The sequence below is a fragment of the Myotis yumanensis genome, unplaced genomic scaffold, assembly GCF_028538775.1.
Source record: "Myotis yumanensis isolate MYYU_CA2020_CCGP unplaced genomic scaffold, mMyoYum1.0.hap1 SCAF_13, whole genome shotgun sequence".
NCBI classification, from domain to species: Eukaryota; Metazoa; Chordata; class Mammalia; order Chiroptera; family Vespertilionidae; genus Myotis; species Myotis yumanensis.
The window spans coordinates 55,248,062-55,265,216 of NW_027223764.1; the positions used below are offsets into that span (position 1 = coordinate 55,248,062).

The window sequence follows — 17,155 nt, forward strand, 5'->3', positions numbered from 1 at the left end:
AACAGAAACAAAAGACTCTGTTAGTTTTAAAAGTCCCCTACACTACATCAAGAAAACGTAACACTTAATATATATGTACCCAAACAGGGAGCACCTAAATATATAAAACTACTCACAGAACTAAAGGGAGAAAGTTCAAAACACATTCATAGTTGGAGTCCTTAATACTACACTGACAGCTCCAGACAGAACCACCAAACATAAACTCAATACAGAAATATCAGCCTTAAATGAAGCACCAGGCCAAATGGACACAATTGACATTTACAAAACCTTTCATCCCAGATCAGACTATACATTCTTCTCCAGCACACATAGAACATTCTCAAGGATAGACCATATGTTGGGTCACCAAACGAGCATCAACAAATTCAAAAGGATTGAAATGATACCAAACATATTTTCTGACCATGATGTCTTGAAATTAGAAATCAACTGCAAAAAGGAAGTAAAGAAACCCAAAAATCCATGGAGATTAAACAACATACTACTAAAAACTGACTGGGTCAAAGAAGAAACAAAAGATGAGATAAAAAGATATACAGAGCCCTGACCGGTTTGGCTCAGTGGATAGAGCGTCAGCCTGCGGACTCAAAGGTCCCAGGTTCGATTCCAGTCAAGGGCATGTAGTTTGGTTGCAGGCACATCCCCAGTGGGGAGTGTGCAGGGGACAGCTGATCGATGTTTCTAACTCTCTATCCCTCTCCCTTCCTCTCTGTAAAAAATCAATAAAATATATTTTAAAAAAGATATACAGAGACAAATGAGAATGATAACACAACATATAGAAACCTCTGAGATGCAGCCAAAGCAGTAATAAAAGGGAAGTTTATATTATTACAGGCCTATCTCAAGAAACAAGAGAAATCCCAAGTAAACAACCTAACATCACATCTTAAAGAACTAGAAAAAGAACAAATAGAACCCAAAGTCAGCAGAAGAAAGGAAATAATAAAAATAAGAGCAGAATTTAATGAAATAGAGAACAACAAGAGTATACAAAAAAATAAAACAAAGAGCTGGTTCTTTGAAAGATTAATAAAATTGACAAACCCCTCGCTAGACTCACCAAGGAAAAAAGGGAAAAGACCCATATAAACAAAATCAGAAAGACAAGTCACCACAGACATCACAGATATACAAAGGATCATACCAGAATATTATGAAAGTCTTTATGCCACCAAATTCAATAACCTAGAAGAAATGGGTAAGTTCCTAGAAATATATAACCTTCCTAGACTAAATTATGAAGAGCTGGAAAATCTAAATAGACCAATCAGCAGTGAGAAAATTGAAATAACCATCAAAACCGCCCCCCATCCCCAACAAAAAAGTCCAGGACCAGATGGCTTCACCAGTGAATTTTACCAAATGTTCAAAGAAGAATTAAAACCTATCCTTCTCAAACTCTTCCCAAAAATTGAAGAAGAGGCAATCTTCCTAACACATTCTACGAGGCCAATATAACCCTGATACCAAAACCTGGAAAAGATAACACAAAAAACGAAAACTACAGACTAATATCTCTGATGAATAACAATGCAAAAACCCTAAACAAAATACTAGCAAGTCGAATACAACAGTACATCAAAAAAATACATCACAAGCAAGTGGGGTTCATTCCAGGAACACAAGGATGGCTCAACATTTGCAAAATCAATCAACATAATACACCACATTGACAAAGAAAAGGATAAAAATCATATGATGTTATCAATACATATAGAGAAATCATTTGATAAGGTACAACATCCATTTATAATTAAAACACTCAATAAAAATAGGAATAGAAGGAAAGTACATAATATAAGCCATATATGATAAACCCTCAGCTAACATCATACTCAATGGTGAAAAACACAAAATCAATGTGCAAAAATCCATTCCCTTCCTGTACACTAACAACAAAACTTCAGAAAAAGAAATGAAACAAAACAACTCCTTTTGCAATTGCAACCAAAAGAATAAAATACCTAGGAATAAACTTAACAAAGAATGTGAAAGACCTATATACTGAAAAATTGCAAAGCATTATTAAAAGAGATTGAAAAAGACACAACAAAATGGAAAAATATTCCATGTTCATAGCTTGAAAGAATCAACATAGTTAAAATGTCCATATTACCCAAAACAATATACATATTTAATGTAATCTCCGTCAAAATCCCAAAGACATTTTTTAAAGAAATAGAACGAGAAATCATCAGATTTGTATGGAACCACAAAAGACCCTGAATAGTCAAAGCAATCCTGAGGGGCGAGGGGAAACAAAGTTGGAGGTATCACACTACCTGACTTCAAATTATACTCCAAAGCTACTATATACAAAACAGCATGGTAATAACAGAGAAACAGACACACAGATCAATGAAACAAAATAGAGAACCCAGCTATAAAAGCACATGTATATGGACAGATAATTTTTGACAAAGGAGCCAGACACACACACACACAATGGAGTAAAGATAACCTCTCTTCAATAAATGCTGCCAGGAAAACTGAAAAGCCACATGCAAACGAGTGAAACTGAATTACAGTTTGTCCCCATGTACAAAAATTAATTCAAAATGGATCAAAGACCTAAATGTAACACTTGAAACAGTAAGTTACATAGAAGATGACATAGGTACCAAACTTATGGACCTGGGTCATAGAGAACATCTTATGAACTTGACGCCAAAGGCAAGTAAGTGCAAAAATAAATGAATGGGACTATATCAAACTAAAAAGCTTCTGCACAGCAAAAGAAACTGACAACAAATCAAAGAGGCGGTCAGCTAGATGGGAGATGATATTTGCAAACATTCACTCCGACAAAGGTTTAATTCCCAAACTTGTAAATCTCAACACCAAACAAACAAACAACCCAATCAAAAGAGGACAGAAGACCTGAAAATACCTCTCCCAAGAAGACATATGAACAGTCAGTAGATATATGAAAAGATGTTCACCTCGCTGGCAATTAGGGAAATGCAAATCAAAACTACAATGAGATACCACCTCACACCTGTTAGAGTGCCCATTATCAGCAAGACAAGCAATAACAAATATTGGAGAGATTGTGGGGAAAAGGGAACGCTCATTCACTGCTGTTGGGAATGCAGACTGGTACACCGCTATGGAAAGCAGTCTGGCAATTCCTCAAAAAAAAGGAATAGAGCTACCATACAACCCAGCATTCCCACTCCTGAGTATATCTCTGAAAAACTCAAAAGCATGTATTCCCAAAGATATACGTGCCCCTATGTTCACTGAGCATTATTCACAGTGGCCAAGACATGGACACAACCAAAGTGTCCTGAGAGAGAGGACTGGGTAAAGAAGATGTGATGTGTGTACACAATGGAATACTACTCAGCCATAGAAAGGATGAGATAGCGCCATTTGCAATAAAATGGAAGGACCTTGGAAACATTATGCTAAGTGAAATAAGTCAGTCAGAAAAGCTAAGAACTATATGATTTCACTCATGTATGGGATATAAAACTGAAACTCATGAACACAAACAGCAGTTGCCAGAGGGAAGGGGGTGGGGGAGAAGGGGGTCCTAATATAAGGTGACAGGAGAAGATCTGACTTTGGGTGGTGGGCACAGGGTGCAATATACAGATCTTATAACATAAAAACCCACACATGAAACCTATATGCTGACCAATGTCACCCCCATCAATTTAATAAATACAATTTTTTAAAATCCCCTAGAATAATTTGGAGCATGACTACAGATAATAAAAAGCAAGAACAGCCGAAACCGGTTTGGCTCAGTGGATAGAGCGTCAGCCTGCGGACTGAAAGGTCCCGGGTTCGATTCCGGTCGGGGGCATGTGCCTGGGTTGCGGGCACATCCCCAGTGTGGAGTGTGCAGGAGGCGGCTGATTGGTGTTTCTCTCTCATCAATGTTTCTAACTCTCTATCTCTCTCCCTTCCTCTCTGTAAAAAAAAAAAATCAATAAAATATATTAAAAAAAAAAAAAAAGCAAGAACAATGTTGCATAAAGGAATAAGAAATGCTAAAGATAAATGGAAAATGAAATCCAAAATATAAACACATTGAACCAAAAATGTAATTTCCCTGGCTGAAAGTCTTTTATAAAAGAAAGGATTTATTAAACCATGGCTGGGGAGAAAGACCAGGTAGGTCCTTGGGCAGGAAGTCTGAACCGCCAAGGGCATGGCTAGGTGAAAAGACATGTCCAGTGCCCTAGAGTTTGTTGAGCATTTTTATACACCAAGTAAGGGGGTCGGGGAGAGAATGTAAGCCTTTCTGAAAGAATTTATATTAGCTCTAGACAACGTGGAGGGGGGGGGGGGGGGGGAGGGGGATGAAGCAGGAAGTTCTGAGGTAGATGCAGAATCCAAGGAAGAAGTGTTTGCTCCCTTGGGTAGGCTGTGGGCAAGACTGGAAAGCTCACATGTGAATAAGAAACAGAGGACATGTCCTGGGGATGGGGGTGGCCAGGGAGAGGTCAATGGAGAAAAAAGGAGATATATGTATGCAATACTATATGTAATACTTTAAGCAATAAAGAATTTTTTTAAAAAATTAGGGAACTGTGAAAATGGGGTGCCTACAGGGTCTTCTTGCTGCGTTTGGATCGCTTGTGAGTTATGTTTTAAGTAAAACTTTGCCATGAGCAATAAAAAAAGAGGAAGAAAAAGCAGCAGAGGCTCCTGGGGTGGTGGCGCCTGCTAGTCTCTCTTTTGGATAATCGCAGACATAGCCACCTGTAAGGTAATCCAAAACTGCAACGGCCAGACACGAGCAGTCTTTTGTTAGTTCCTCCACAGCTATTAACAGGCTACTGTTCCTTCGCTTTCTCTCACTCTCTGGCCGCTATAATTTAAGTTAGAACATAACAGAATATTTTTTCTTGTCAAACACTTTAAACAGATAACAAAGCAAGAGAAACAAACTGAAAAGTACAGAAATGCTATCTGTAAATAATAACCCTGGAAGAAAATACAACAGAAGAAAGCATCGACAAACTGTGAGTGCTCTGCATGAATTACTTCTCTCTCACAGCAGCGCCAGCGGCAGGGAAACCTTTATCTCCACTTTACACATGGCTTACAGAAGGTAAGCAGCTTGCTCAGGCTTCACAGACATGTCACAGATATGACAGCCCGAGGCAACTTACAAAGTGAACTAAGCAGGTTTTACTTTTCTTTTTTTCCTTTTTTTGTTTTCTTCTATTTTTTAATGGTAACTGAGTACCTTTTTAAATTTTCTATTTATTGATTAATTTGAAAGGGAGATATTGATTTGTTGTTCCCTTATGCTTTTATCTCACTGTGGCACAATTGTTGGAAAGACAAAGATAAAACCTGGTGTGTTGCTCACCTTGTTATGGTAATTATTAAAATTGCCATGAATAATAAAGATGGACTCCACATTCAAAGTGTTAGATACGGGCTTTTTGCTGCACATTTGTCTATATGGAGGGACATTTGACCGAAGTAACTGGTATACTTAATTTTGAGAAAGATAGTAATTTAGATATTTCAAAAGTAGATATTTAAGGTAGTTAGGATGTGCCTCAAAATAGCTGAGTCCAATTGATAACAGATATTTAAATATATCAATTCAAGTTCACTTGAAAATTTGTATCACAAGACACAGTGATATTGTATTTAAGACATTGTATTTTTAAAAAGCTTCTGCACAGCAAAAGAAACCATCAACAAAACAACAAGAAAACCCACCTCGTGGGAAAACATATTTGCCAATGTCATATCTGATAAGGGCCTAATCTCCAAAATTTATAGGGAACTCATACAACTTAACAAAAAGAAGATAAACAATCCAATCAAAAAATGGGCAAAAGATCTAAATAGACACCTTTCAAAAGAGAACATTCAGAAAGCCAAGAGACATATGAAAACATGCTCAAAGTCACTAATCATCCGAGAGATGCAAATCAAAACAACAATGAGGTACCATCTCACATCTGTCAGAATGGCCATCATCAACGAATCAACAAACGACAAGTGCTGGAGAGGATGTGGAGAAAAGGGAACACTTGTGCACTGCTGGTGGGAATGCAGACTGGTGCAGCCACTATGGAAGACAGTATGGAGTTTCCTCAAAAAATTGGAAATGGAACTCCCATTTGACCCAGTGATCCCACTTCTAGGAATATATCCCAAGAAACCAGAAACACCAATCAGAAAGGATATATGCACCCCTATGTTCATAGCAGCACAATTCATCATAGCTAAGATCTGGAAACAGCCTAAGTGCCCATCAGTAGATGAATGGATTAGAAAACTGTGGTACATCTACACGATGGAATACTATGCTGCTATAAAAAAGAAGGAACTCTTACCATTTGCAACAGCATGAATGGAACTGGAGAGCATTATGCTAAGTGAAACAAGCCAGTCAATGAAGGAAAAATACCACATGATCTCACTCATTCATGGATAATAAAGACCATTACAAACTTTTGAACAATAATAGATACAGAGGCAGAGCTGCCTCAAACTGATTGTCAAACTGCAGTGGGAAGGCCAGGGAGGGTTGGGGGACAGGAGGGAGGGGAGTAAGAGATCAACCAAAGGACTTGTATGCATCCATATAAGCATAACTAATGGACATAAGACACTGGGGGGTAAGGGAGGGCAGGGGATTGTCAAGGGCGGGGGAAAAAAAGGACACTTATGTAATATCCTTTGTAATACTTTTATCAAACAAAAAATAAATAAATAAATAAATAAATAAAAAGATATTGTATTTTAAAACTATAGTCCATCTTGTAACTATTATTCTAGAGGCCCAGTGCATGAATTCGTGCACATGCCCGGGTTGCAGCTCAAATTCCCCATTGGGGGCATGCAGGAGGCAGCCGGTCAATGATTCTCTCTCATCATTGATGTTTCTACCTCTCTCTCCCGCTCCCTTCCTGAAAGCAAATATATATACACACATACACACATACACACACACACACACACACACACACACACACACACTAGAGGCCCGGTGCACAAAATCTGTGCACGGGGGGCGGGGAGGGCGTGGGTTCCTCAGCCCAGCCTGCACCCTCTCCAATCTGGAACCCCTTGAGGGATGTCCAACTCCCCGTTTAGGCCCGATCCCGGTGGGCATCTGACAGTTGGATATCCCTCTCATAATCCAGGACTGCTGGCTTCCAATTGCTTGCCTGTCTGCCTGCCTGATTGCCCCTAACCACTTCTGCCTGCCAGCCTGATCACCCCCTAACCACTCCCCTGCCAGCCTGATTCACCCCTAATTTCTCCCCTGCCAGCCCAATTGCCCCTAACTGCCCTCCCCTGCCGGCCTGGTCACCCCTAACTGCTCTCCCCTGTTGACCTGGTCACCTCTAACTGTCCTCCTCTGCAGACATGGTCGCCTCCAACTGCCCTCCCCTGCTGGCCTGATCACCCCTAACTGCCCTCCCTTGCTGGCCTGGTCGCCCCCAACTGCCCTCCCCTGCAAGCCTGGTCCCCCCCCCAACTGTCCTCCACTGCAGGCCTGGGCCCCTCCCAACCGCCCTCCCCTACAGGCTTGGTCCCCCCAACTGCCCTCCACTGCAGGCCTGGATCCCCCCCAACTGTCCTCCCCTGCAGGCCTGGTTACCCCCAACTGCCCTTCCCTACAGGCCTGGTCCCCCCAACTGCCCTCCCCTGTAGGCTTGGGTTGCCTCCAGCTGCCCTCCCCTGCAGGCCTGGTCCCCCTCCAACTGCCCTCCCCTACAGGCCTGGGTCCCCCCCAACTGCCCTCCCCTGCAGGTCTGATCACCCCCAACTGCCCTCCCCTGCAGGCCTGATCACCCCCAACTGCCCTCCCCTGCAGGCCTGAACGCCCACAACTGCCCTCCCCTGCTGGCCATCTTGTGTCCACATGGGGGCAGCCATCTTGTGTTGGAGTGATGGTCAATTTGCATATTACCTCTGTATTATATAGGATTAGAGGCCTCATGCACGAAATTCATGCAAGGGGCTTGGCCCTCCCACCCTGGCTTTGTCTAGAAGGTCATCCATTCTAATTAGCATCTTAGGCTTTTATTATTATAGATATGTAGATATATATATATTTTTTTTTTCTTTTAAAGGCTGTGAGTGGACAGAGATAGGGTACAGACACACATTAGTTCATTGTACTACAGGATGCCCCAAAAACATCTATACACACTTTGAATAATTATTGATCCAATGGGTTAAATCTGAAAAGAAAGAAACATCAATTGAGCTATCAGAAAAAAAAGTGTATACTTTTTTGGGACACTCTGTATTCCCCCACTTTTGTATATACTTGAAATTTTCCATAACCAAGTTTTGAGAATTTGATGAATTACTTTACATTTAGATGTTTTAAGTTAATAATAACATGTTCATGGTTTACACAATTTTTCCTTTCTACAGTTCTTTCAGTGTAAGTGGCAATACTGATTTATACTGTTTCACTGTCTGCCCTTGGGAATACATGCCCCTTATTTCTCTAAATTATAAACTAAAAGCACAGAGCCTGCTACATAGGAAGTGCTCGATACATTTAAATGTATAAATTCTGTTTGTTAATCATCTCCCTTGCTCTGGTAAGCCCTCCAATTACTTTGGGCTGCTGATTCAATTTGTGATAACGAATGAGTAAATCTTACCAAGTACAAAAAAAATAAGACAGAAAATCCAAAACCCTGCATTTAATCTTTTAAATCTATATTCCACAAATTAAACTTATTCTTTTTTTATTGTGGTAAAAAAACAAGTAATAAAATGTATCAAATTAACCATTTTAGGTTTATAGTTTAGCAGTGTTAAATATTGTATATTCACATTGTTAGGAAAAGATCTCCAGAACTTTTTCAACTTGCAAAACTAGAACTCTATGCCCATTAAGCAAAAGGTGCTTATTCTTAATACTTCCTATCCATTGCCTATTGTATCCTCTACATGTCTCTAGCTACCACAACGGCCTTTGCAGTATAATTCTTAGGACAATAAACCAGCACATTTATATTTTTTTAAAAAACAAAAAACTAGTTCTTAAAGGAACTGTGAGGTCAGAAGTCTGACTGTGAACAGAAGGTCCAAAACTCCGATGCAGAGAGGACAGACAGGGCTGGATGTGGCTTCAGGATCGCTCCAAACAGCACGAGGGGCCAGAAGAGGCGGCCACAGCTAAGAAGTCAAATGAGGCAGCGTTGACTATAGAAGCAATAGTCCTTTCATGTCTACCTTCAACAGAGGCTTACCACTGCTCTCGGTGTCCTACAACAATGACGGCAAAACCACTGGGACGTACACAGCACCAACCTAAGATCAGGTACTTGGGAAAGCACTGCACCAAGCCTTACTCAACAGACTTCTAGTTTACTATGCCTATTCAGACCTGCAAAATAATAATAATGATGATGATGATGTGATGACTTAGTAACAATAACCTACCACAGTGTAAGTGTTTAACAAACGTATAAGAAAAAGGATAGATGGTACTTTCTGCCTATTACTATCGTTTTAATTAACTTTGGCATTTCTACCTTTGGAAGATGAACCCTGATCAATTACTACCTTTGAAAAATCATTTTCATACAAAATTATTCTTCCTAATAAGCACAACTCCCAGCTAAGCCTGCACAGGAACCACTCCAGGAAAAATAGATTTTTCTTTTTTCTTTTTTCATGGCAGGGTCAGACTTGCCAAGAGCTTGTTTACATAAACACACACAGAGACACACACACAACAAACACATGAGAAATGTTATGCAGGGGACTCATTCTAAAGCAAGAGCCTAGGTTTAATGCAAAGAAAGCCATAGAGTATTGAGAACAGAGTGTGGCTTGGAAGATAACAGGTGTCTATCACTCACACTATGCTGCATAAAACAAGGGAGCTGCAAATAGAGTTAAAGACGCTTTTCCAAAAGGCTCTGTGGAACAATAAAACTGGAGAACCTGGCAGCACAAGCAGCAGCAGCTGTGAGCCACAAAGCTGAGAGGAGCACTGGTGACGATGCCCATCCTGGTGGCTCTGCCATGACGGCGGCTCTGTGAACACAATGACTACACTGGTGGTACTTCTGAGGCTGGGCACAAGGTGGGAGCACCCAGCTGGGCCTTCAGGACCAGAGACTGTTTGTGCGGGTACGTGTGTGTATGTGCAACAGCCACTATTCACAGTGCAGCTGGAGAGCATCCAGGAAGACAATGGGGGTAAGCCACAAAGGAACTATCACTCTTCCTCTACTGACTGATCTTTTTTTACTATTCTATAGTACCACAAATAAGACTTACATTTTGAAGAAATAAAATATACATAAAGTAGGACATTTTGAGGCCTAACAGGAAAAAACTATGTAGTAAAATATGGAATTTATAATAAAGCCTCATTCATGCTTTGACAATTCTTGCTATTTTAAATCAACTAAATATTCCATGTGAATGTATCTTTAAAAAGAAAAGGTGTGGTTTAAAAAGTAATTTTCTGGCAATTTCAATTATTTGGGAAGAACATAAATTTTAGGAAAGGAATGAAAAACTTTGCCTTGTTCTAATCGTTCGTTACTAAATGTATCATAAACTTAAAAGGCCACTGGAGGCAACACAATGTAAGATTACAAGATTGAGAGTCAGGGAACTTGCTCTGAGACCTGGGCTTGCACCAGGCCTGAGCCCGAGCCTGAGGCTGAGAGCGTACTGCTCCCCAGGCCAGGTCCACACACTGTGCATACACTAAGTCAATCCTCGTAACCCATGAGGCAGGTCCTGCTGTTACGTCCATTTCAACCCTGGGGAAACTGAGATCCAGGGAAGCGGCCGGGCGTGCTCAGGATTCCTCGCTGATGGGGGCTCGCCCAGAAGGCAGCAAGCAGCAAGCCGAGCCACAGACTCTGCTCCAAATCAGCAGGCTCTGAAGACCGGGCCTCCCTTACTTCCTCATGAGAAGGGCTTCTTGTGTCCCTTTGCCTTTACGTTTTTAACTGTAGGGCTCTTAGAAAGAATGATGCGACAAATGTGGCAAGTGCTTTGCAAACTGCACAGTGGTACACAGATGACAGTTAAATGTCTGCCGTCCAAAAACATGCTGTGGTTTTTCATGTGACTTTGTATTCTAGAACACAATATTACTGATTCATCCCAAAATCGTTTTCAATGGACACAGATACCAGGGGAGTGAGGGCATGAGCGGGGGTGGGGGATGGGGAGACAATGGGGGGATAAGGACACATATGTAATACCTTAAACAATAAAGAAAAAAATGGAGAAAGAAAAAAAATTGTTTTCAGTTCATTGCAAATGCTCTTACATTTCAGTAAATATGAACATCACATCTCTGAGATAAAAAACCTCCATTAATATGACTAGAAATCTACATTTCCTTCTTGGCTAGAATCCCAGAAACAACAAAAAATTGCAAATGTGCATTACATTTATCACAGTTTTCACACAAGAATAAGCAGGATAGGAATTTTTAATTTCCCAAACTTGCTTTCATGCAAGTAGGGGGCTTTTATTTTTATAGTGTTCATGGTTCAAAAAAGAATTCTAAACAGCTTAGAAGGATATAAGCTACACATGGCACCATGGCACCCAGCTGAGGGAGGGCTATGGTCAGTCATGTCTTGGTTGCATGAGCCTTCCTTGCCCCAACACACAGAGTCCTCAGACCCACAGGTAACCAATACTCTGGCTGGGGAGAGACTAGTTAGGTGAGCTGGCAAGTGAAATCTGGACACACAGGGCCAGAATCCAGACTGGGAATTGGGCACATATTAAAGGGAGTTGAAGTTGAAAGAATACATGGAGTGAAGGAAGATCCTCAAAGATTCATAAGCAAGACCAAGGTCAGAGAGAGTTGAGAACCATGAACAGAAGATATGAAATAGTAAAAGACACCATAGAGGATGAAGAAGGCTTCTGGCTCTAGGGAAAAATGAAGCCGACTGAAAGAGAACAGCAGAGATGCAACGAGCATTAAGTGTATCTGGTCCCTAGACTTGTGTCAGATCCTCATGGCTTTTCAGCTCCAGTTTCCTTGTGGCCTTAAAATAAACACTTTTTAAAACATTCAGTTAAGTGAGTTCCTGTTTCTTAATATAAAAAAATGCCTCATTGCCCAACTGGCGCAGCTCAGTGGTTGAGCATCGGCCTATGAACCAGAAGGTCACAGTCCAATTCCTGGTCAGGGCACATGCCCTGGTTGCAGGCTCGATCCCCAGTAGGGGGTGTGCAAGAGGCAGCCGATCGATGATTCTCTGATTCTCTCTCTCCCTCTCCCTTCCTCTCTGAAATAAATAAAAATATATATTTTTTTAAATGCCTCAGATATGCTAATATACTAAGATATACTTAAATAGTAAGGGAAATGAGGCAAGGAGAAAAAGGAGTAAAAAAAATAATAATATAAAAGAAACTGAAGAAGATACAAATAAAAGAATATACCATGCTTGTGGATAAGAAGAATTAACATCATTAAAATGTCCATACTACACAAAGCAATCTCTAAATTCAATGCAATTCCTCTCAAAATACCAATGGCTTATTTCACTGAACTACAACAAATAATCCAAAAATTTACTTGGAACCACAAAAGATCACGAATAGCCACACCAATCTTGAGTAAGAAAAACAAAGTTGGAGATATCACACTACAAGGTATCAAACTATATATACTTCAAGGCTACAGAAATCAAAACATTATGGTACTGGCATAAAAACACACAGAGAGCAATGGAACACAACAGAAGCTCAAAAATAAGCCCATACAAATACAGTCAATTAGTATATGACAAAGGAAGCAAGAACATACAATCGGATAAAGACAGTCTCTTCAATCAGTGGTGCTGGGAAAATTGGACAGATACATGCAAAAAATGAAATTAGACCACCTTCTTACACCATATACAAGAATAAACCCAAAATGGATTAAAAACTAAATGTAAGACTCGAAAGCATAAAATCCCTAGAAGAAAACATAGGCAGAAAAATCTCTGACATTTCTCTTAGCAATATTTGTTCTGCTCTATCTCTTCAGGCAAGGGAACAACCACAAAAAAAAAAAAAAAAAAAAATGGGACTACATCAAACTAAAATGTTTTTTGCACAGCAAAGAAAACCATCAATAAATTGAAAAGACAATCTATTGAATGGGAGAAGATATTCGCAAATGATACATCCAATAAGGAGTTAATATCCAAAATTTATAAAGAATTCATGCAACTCAACACCAAAAAAACGATTCAATTAAAAGGTGGTCAGAGGACCTGAATGGGCACTTCTCTAAAGCAGACATGCAGATGGCCAGCAAACATCTGAAAACAATAGTCATAGAGAAATGCCTATTAAAACCACAGTGAGATATCATCTCACACCTGTCAGAATGGCTATCATCAATATATCTACAAACATCAAGGGTTGGCAAGGATATGGGGGAAAGGGAACCCTCGTGAACTGTTGCTAGAAATGCAGATTGGTGCAGCCACTGTGGAAGAGAGTATGGAGTTTCCACAAAAAATTAAATATGGAACTGCCTTTTGACCCAGTGATTCCACTTCTGGGTATATATCCAAAGAAACCTGAAACACTAATTCAAAAAAGTATATGCTCCCTATGGTCATTGCAGCATTATTTACAACTAGAGGTCTGGTGCACAAATTCGTGCACAGATGGGGTCTGGCCAGCCCACCTCGATTGGGACGATCGGGCTGGGCTGTCTGAGGGGAGGGGCCGCGGGCAGCTGGCCAGCTGGCCCTGCCCCCTGGTCGAACTCTTGGTTGAACTCCCAGTCAAACTCCCATTTGAGGGACAATTTGCATATTAGCCTTTTATTACATAGGACTAGAGGCCTGGTGCACAAATTTGTGCATGGGTGGGGTCTGGCCGGCCCACCCCGATGGGGGCTGATCGAGGCCAGGCTGGCCAAGAGGGTGCTGCGGGAGGTTGGCCAACCCTGCCCCCAATGGGGGGGCAATCAGGGGCAGGGCCGGCTGGGGAGGCCACAGGAGGTTGGCTGGCCAACCCTGTACCCAATTGGTATGGGGGAGCCAATCAGGGGTGGGGGCTGGCCTGGGGGAGGGGCTACAGCCAGGGGGAGGGGCCATGGGCGGTTGGCCGGCTGGCCCTGCCCCCAATAGGAGTGGGGGAGCCGATCGGGGGCCAGGTCGGCCGTGGGGGAAGGGCCGTCTCCCCATCGGGCCAGTTGGCCAGCCGTAGTGTGTATCATACCAACCAGTTGTTCCGGTCATTCTGGTCATTCCAGCATTCCAGTCGCTTGGCTTTTATATAGGTGGAGAGCTAGCTAGCTAAGATATGGAAGCAGCTCAAGTACCCATTATTAGACAAGTGGATAAAAATGTAGTAAATATATACAACAGAATATTACTTGGCCATAAAAAAAAATTAAATCTTACCATTTGCAACAATGTGATTGGACCTAAAGGGTATTATGCTAAATGAAATAAGCCAGATAGATAAAGACAAATACCATATGATTTTTTATATGTGAAATCTAAAGAACAAAATAAATAAACACACAAAGTTGAAACAGATCCATAAATCAGAGAATAGACTGACAGTTGCCAGAGGGGCAGGGAGGTTTGGCAAAAAGATGAATGGATTAAGAAGTACAAATTGGTAGTTACAAAATAGTCATGAGGATATAAAGTATAAAGTAAAGCATAGGGAATATAGTCAATAATTCAGTAATAAGTATGAACAGTCCAGGTGGGAACTAGAAATATCAGGGGGAACACTGTAAAATACATGACTGTCTAACCCAGCCGTGGGCAAACTACGGCCTGCGGTCCGGATCCGGCCCGTTTGAAATGAATAAAACTAAAAAAAAAAAAAAGACCATACCCTTTTATGTAATGATGTTTAATTTGAATTTATATTAGTTCACACAAACACTCCATCCATGCTTTTGTTCCGGCCCTCCGGTCCAGTTTAAGAACCCATTATGGCCCTTGAGTCAAAAAGTTTGCCCACCCTTGGTCTAACCACTATGCTACACACCTGAACTAATCTACACTAATAAAAGAGAAACATGGCAATTAGCGTACGACCACTACCCTTCCCATTGGCTAATCAGCATATCCTTATGCAAATTAACTGTCAGCCAAGATGGCGGCAGGCAGCCATGCACTGAAGCGAACAGGGAGGCTTGCTTGCTCCAGTGACTGCAGACTCCAACGTTCCCCACCTGAGTTGCCGGCCTCTCAGCTGCAACTCTAAGCAACTATGTACTATGTTGCAAATAAGAAGCTAAACAAAACCCCAGAAACCGGCTTTCAGTCAGCTAGGTTCAGCCAGCCGGACCGCAACATTGTATCAAATACAGAAGGAAAAACAAAGGCCAGAAACCGGCTTTCAGCAGCCGAGGCCTCAGAGCTAAAGCTGGCCCAGAATAAAAAAAAAAAAGAAAGAAAAAAAGGAGCTGTTGGGAGCTTTAGTCACCCGCCAGCCGGAAAACGGCCCTCAGCGCCTCACCCAGACTGGCCAGGCACCCCAGTGGGGACCCCCACCCTGATCCAGGACACCCTTCAGGGCAAACCAGCCGGCCCCCACCCATGCACCAGGCCTCTATCCTATATAGTAAAAGGGTAATATGCCTCCCAGCACCGGGATCAGCGGAACCGCGAGGCCTCCCGGCACCAGGATCAGCGTGACAGGGGGCAGCGCCCAAACCCCCTGATCGCCCTGGGGCTCTGTGAGTGACAGGGGGCGGGGCCACAACCTCCCTATCCGCCCTGCTCTGTTCATGACAGGGGAAGGCACCCCAACCCCCTGATCGGCCCTGCTCTGTGCCTGATACGGGGGAGCTCCCCAATCCCCTGATCGCCCTGCGGCTCTGTGTGCGACAGGGTGCGGCGCCCCAACCCCTCCCCGCCCCACGGGCCCTGCTCTGTGTGTGACAGGGTAGAGCCATAATCTCTCCATCGGCCCTGCCTTGAGTGTGACAGTGGCGGCGCCCCAACCCCCTGATCGGCCCTGCTTTGTGGGTGATAGAGGGTGGCGCCCCAACCCCCCTCCATGGGCCTTGCTCTGTGTGTGACAGGGTAGAGCCATAACCTCCCCATTGGACCTGCCCTGAGTGTGACAGGGTGCAGCGCCCCAACCCCCTGATCCGCCCTGCTCTGTGTGTGACGGGGGCAGTGCCCCAACTCCCCTATGGGCCCTACTCTGTGAGTGACAGGGGGGATCTTCCCAACCCCCTGATGGGCCCTGCTCTGTGCGTGACAGGGGGGAGCTCCCCAACCCCCTGATCGACCCTGCTCTGTGTGTGACAGGGTACGGAGCCCCAACCCCCCTAATGGGCCGTGCTCTGTGAGTGACGGGGGCAGCGCCCCAACCCCCTGATCGGCCCTGCTCTGTGTGTGACAGGGGGCAGCGCCCCAACCCCCTGATGGGCCCTGCTCTGTGCATCACAGGGGGTGGCGCCGCAACCTCCCCATCGACCTTGCCTTGAGTGTGACAGGGGGCGGTGCCCCAACCCCCCAATCAGCCCTACCCTGAGTGTGACTGAGGGTGGCATCGCAACCTCCTGACCCGCCCTGCTCTGTGCATGATGGGGCGGCACCCCAACTCCCCAATAGGCCCTGCTCTGAGCCCCACCAGGGGCACCTAGGGATTGGGCCTGCCCTCTGCCACCTGGGAGCAGGCCTAAGCCAGCAGATCATTATCTCCTGAGGGGTCCCAGACTGCGAGAGGGCACAGGCCGGGCTGGGGGACCCCCCTCCCCTCCCGAGTGCACAAATTTTTGTGCACCGGGTCTCTAGTATATAATAATACTGAATGTTAAGCTTAATTAACAAATAAATAATAAACTGAACATAAAAACAAAATATGTATATATAAACTGTACAAAAGAATCAGAAAAAAATAAACAGTAAAACCCCCAAAAATTAAGGGGAAAAAGACATGCAGAGCCAATTTACAAAAGAAACTAATGAAGTTTTAAAGGAAAACAACAAAAAATCAACTTCACCAATAACTTAAACAGGGAAAGAAAGACAAAAATTAGATGTTTTACCCCTGTTAAATCCGTTTTTTTTTTTTTTTTTTTTAATAGCACCCAACTGTGGCAAAAATGTTCTAAAAGGGTCACTCAACACTCTGCTAATACAAGTGTTAGCTAGAACTTTTCAGTAGAGCAGTTTAGTAACAGGAATCAAGAGCCTTAAAAATAAAGGGTAAA

The 17,155-nt window shown here is 42.8% G+C and overlaps 1 protein-coding gene across 4 annotated transcripts in view; it reads right to left on the reverse strand.

The window, feature by feature from the left end:
• MARCHF8 (membrane associated ring-CH-type finger 8) overlaps positions 1-17,155 on the reverse strand; it is a 111,864-nt gene that overhangs the window by 76,721 nt on the left and 17,988 nt on the right. The window lies entirely within an intron of this gene.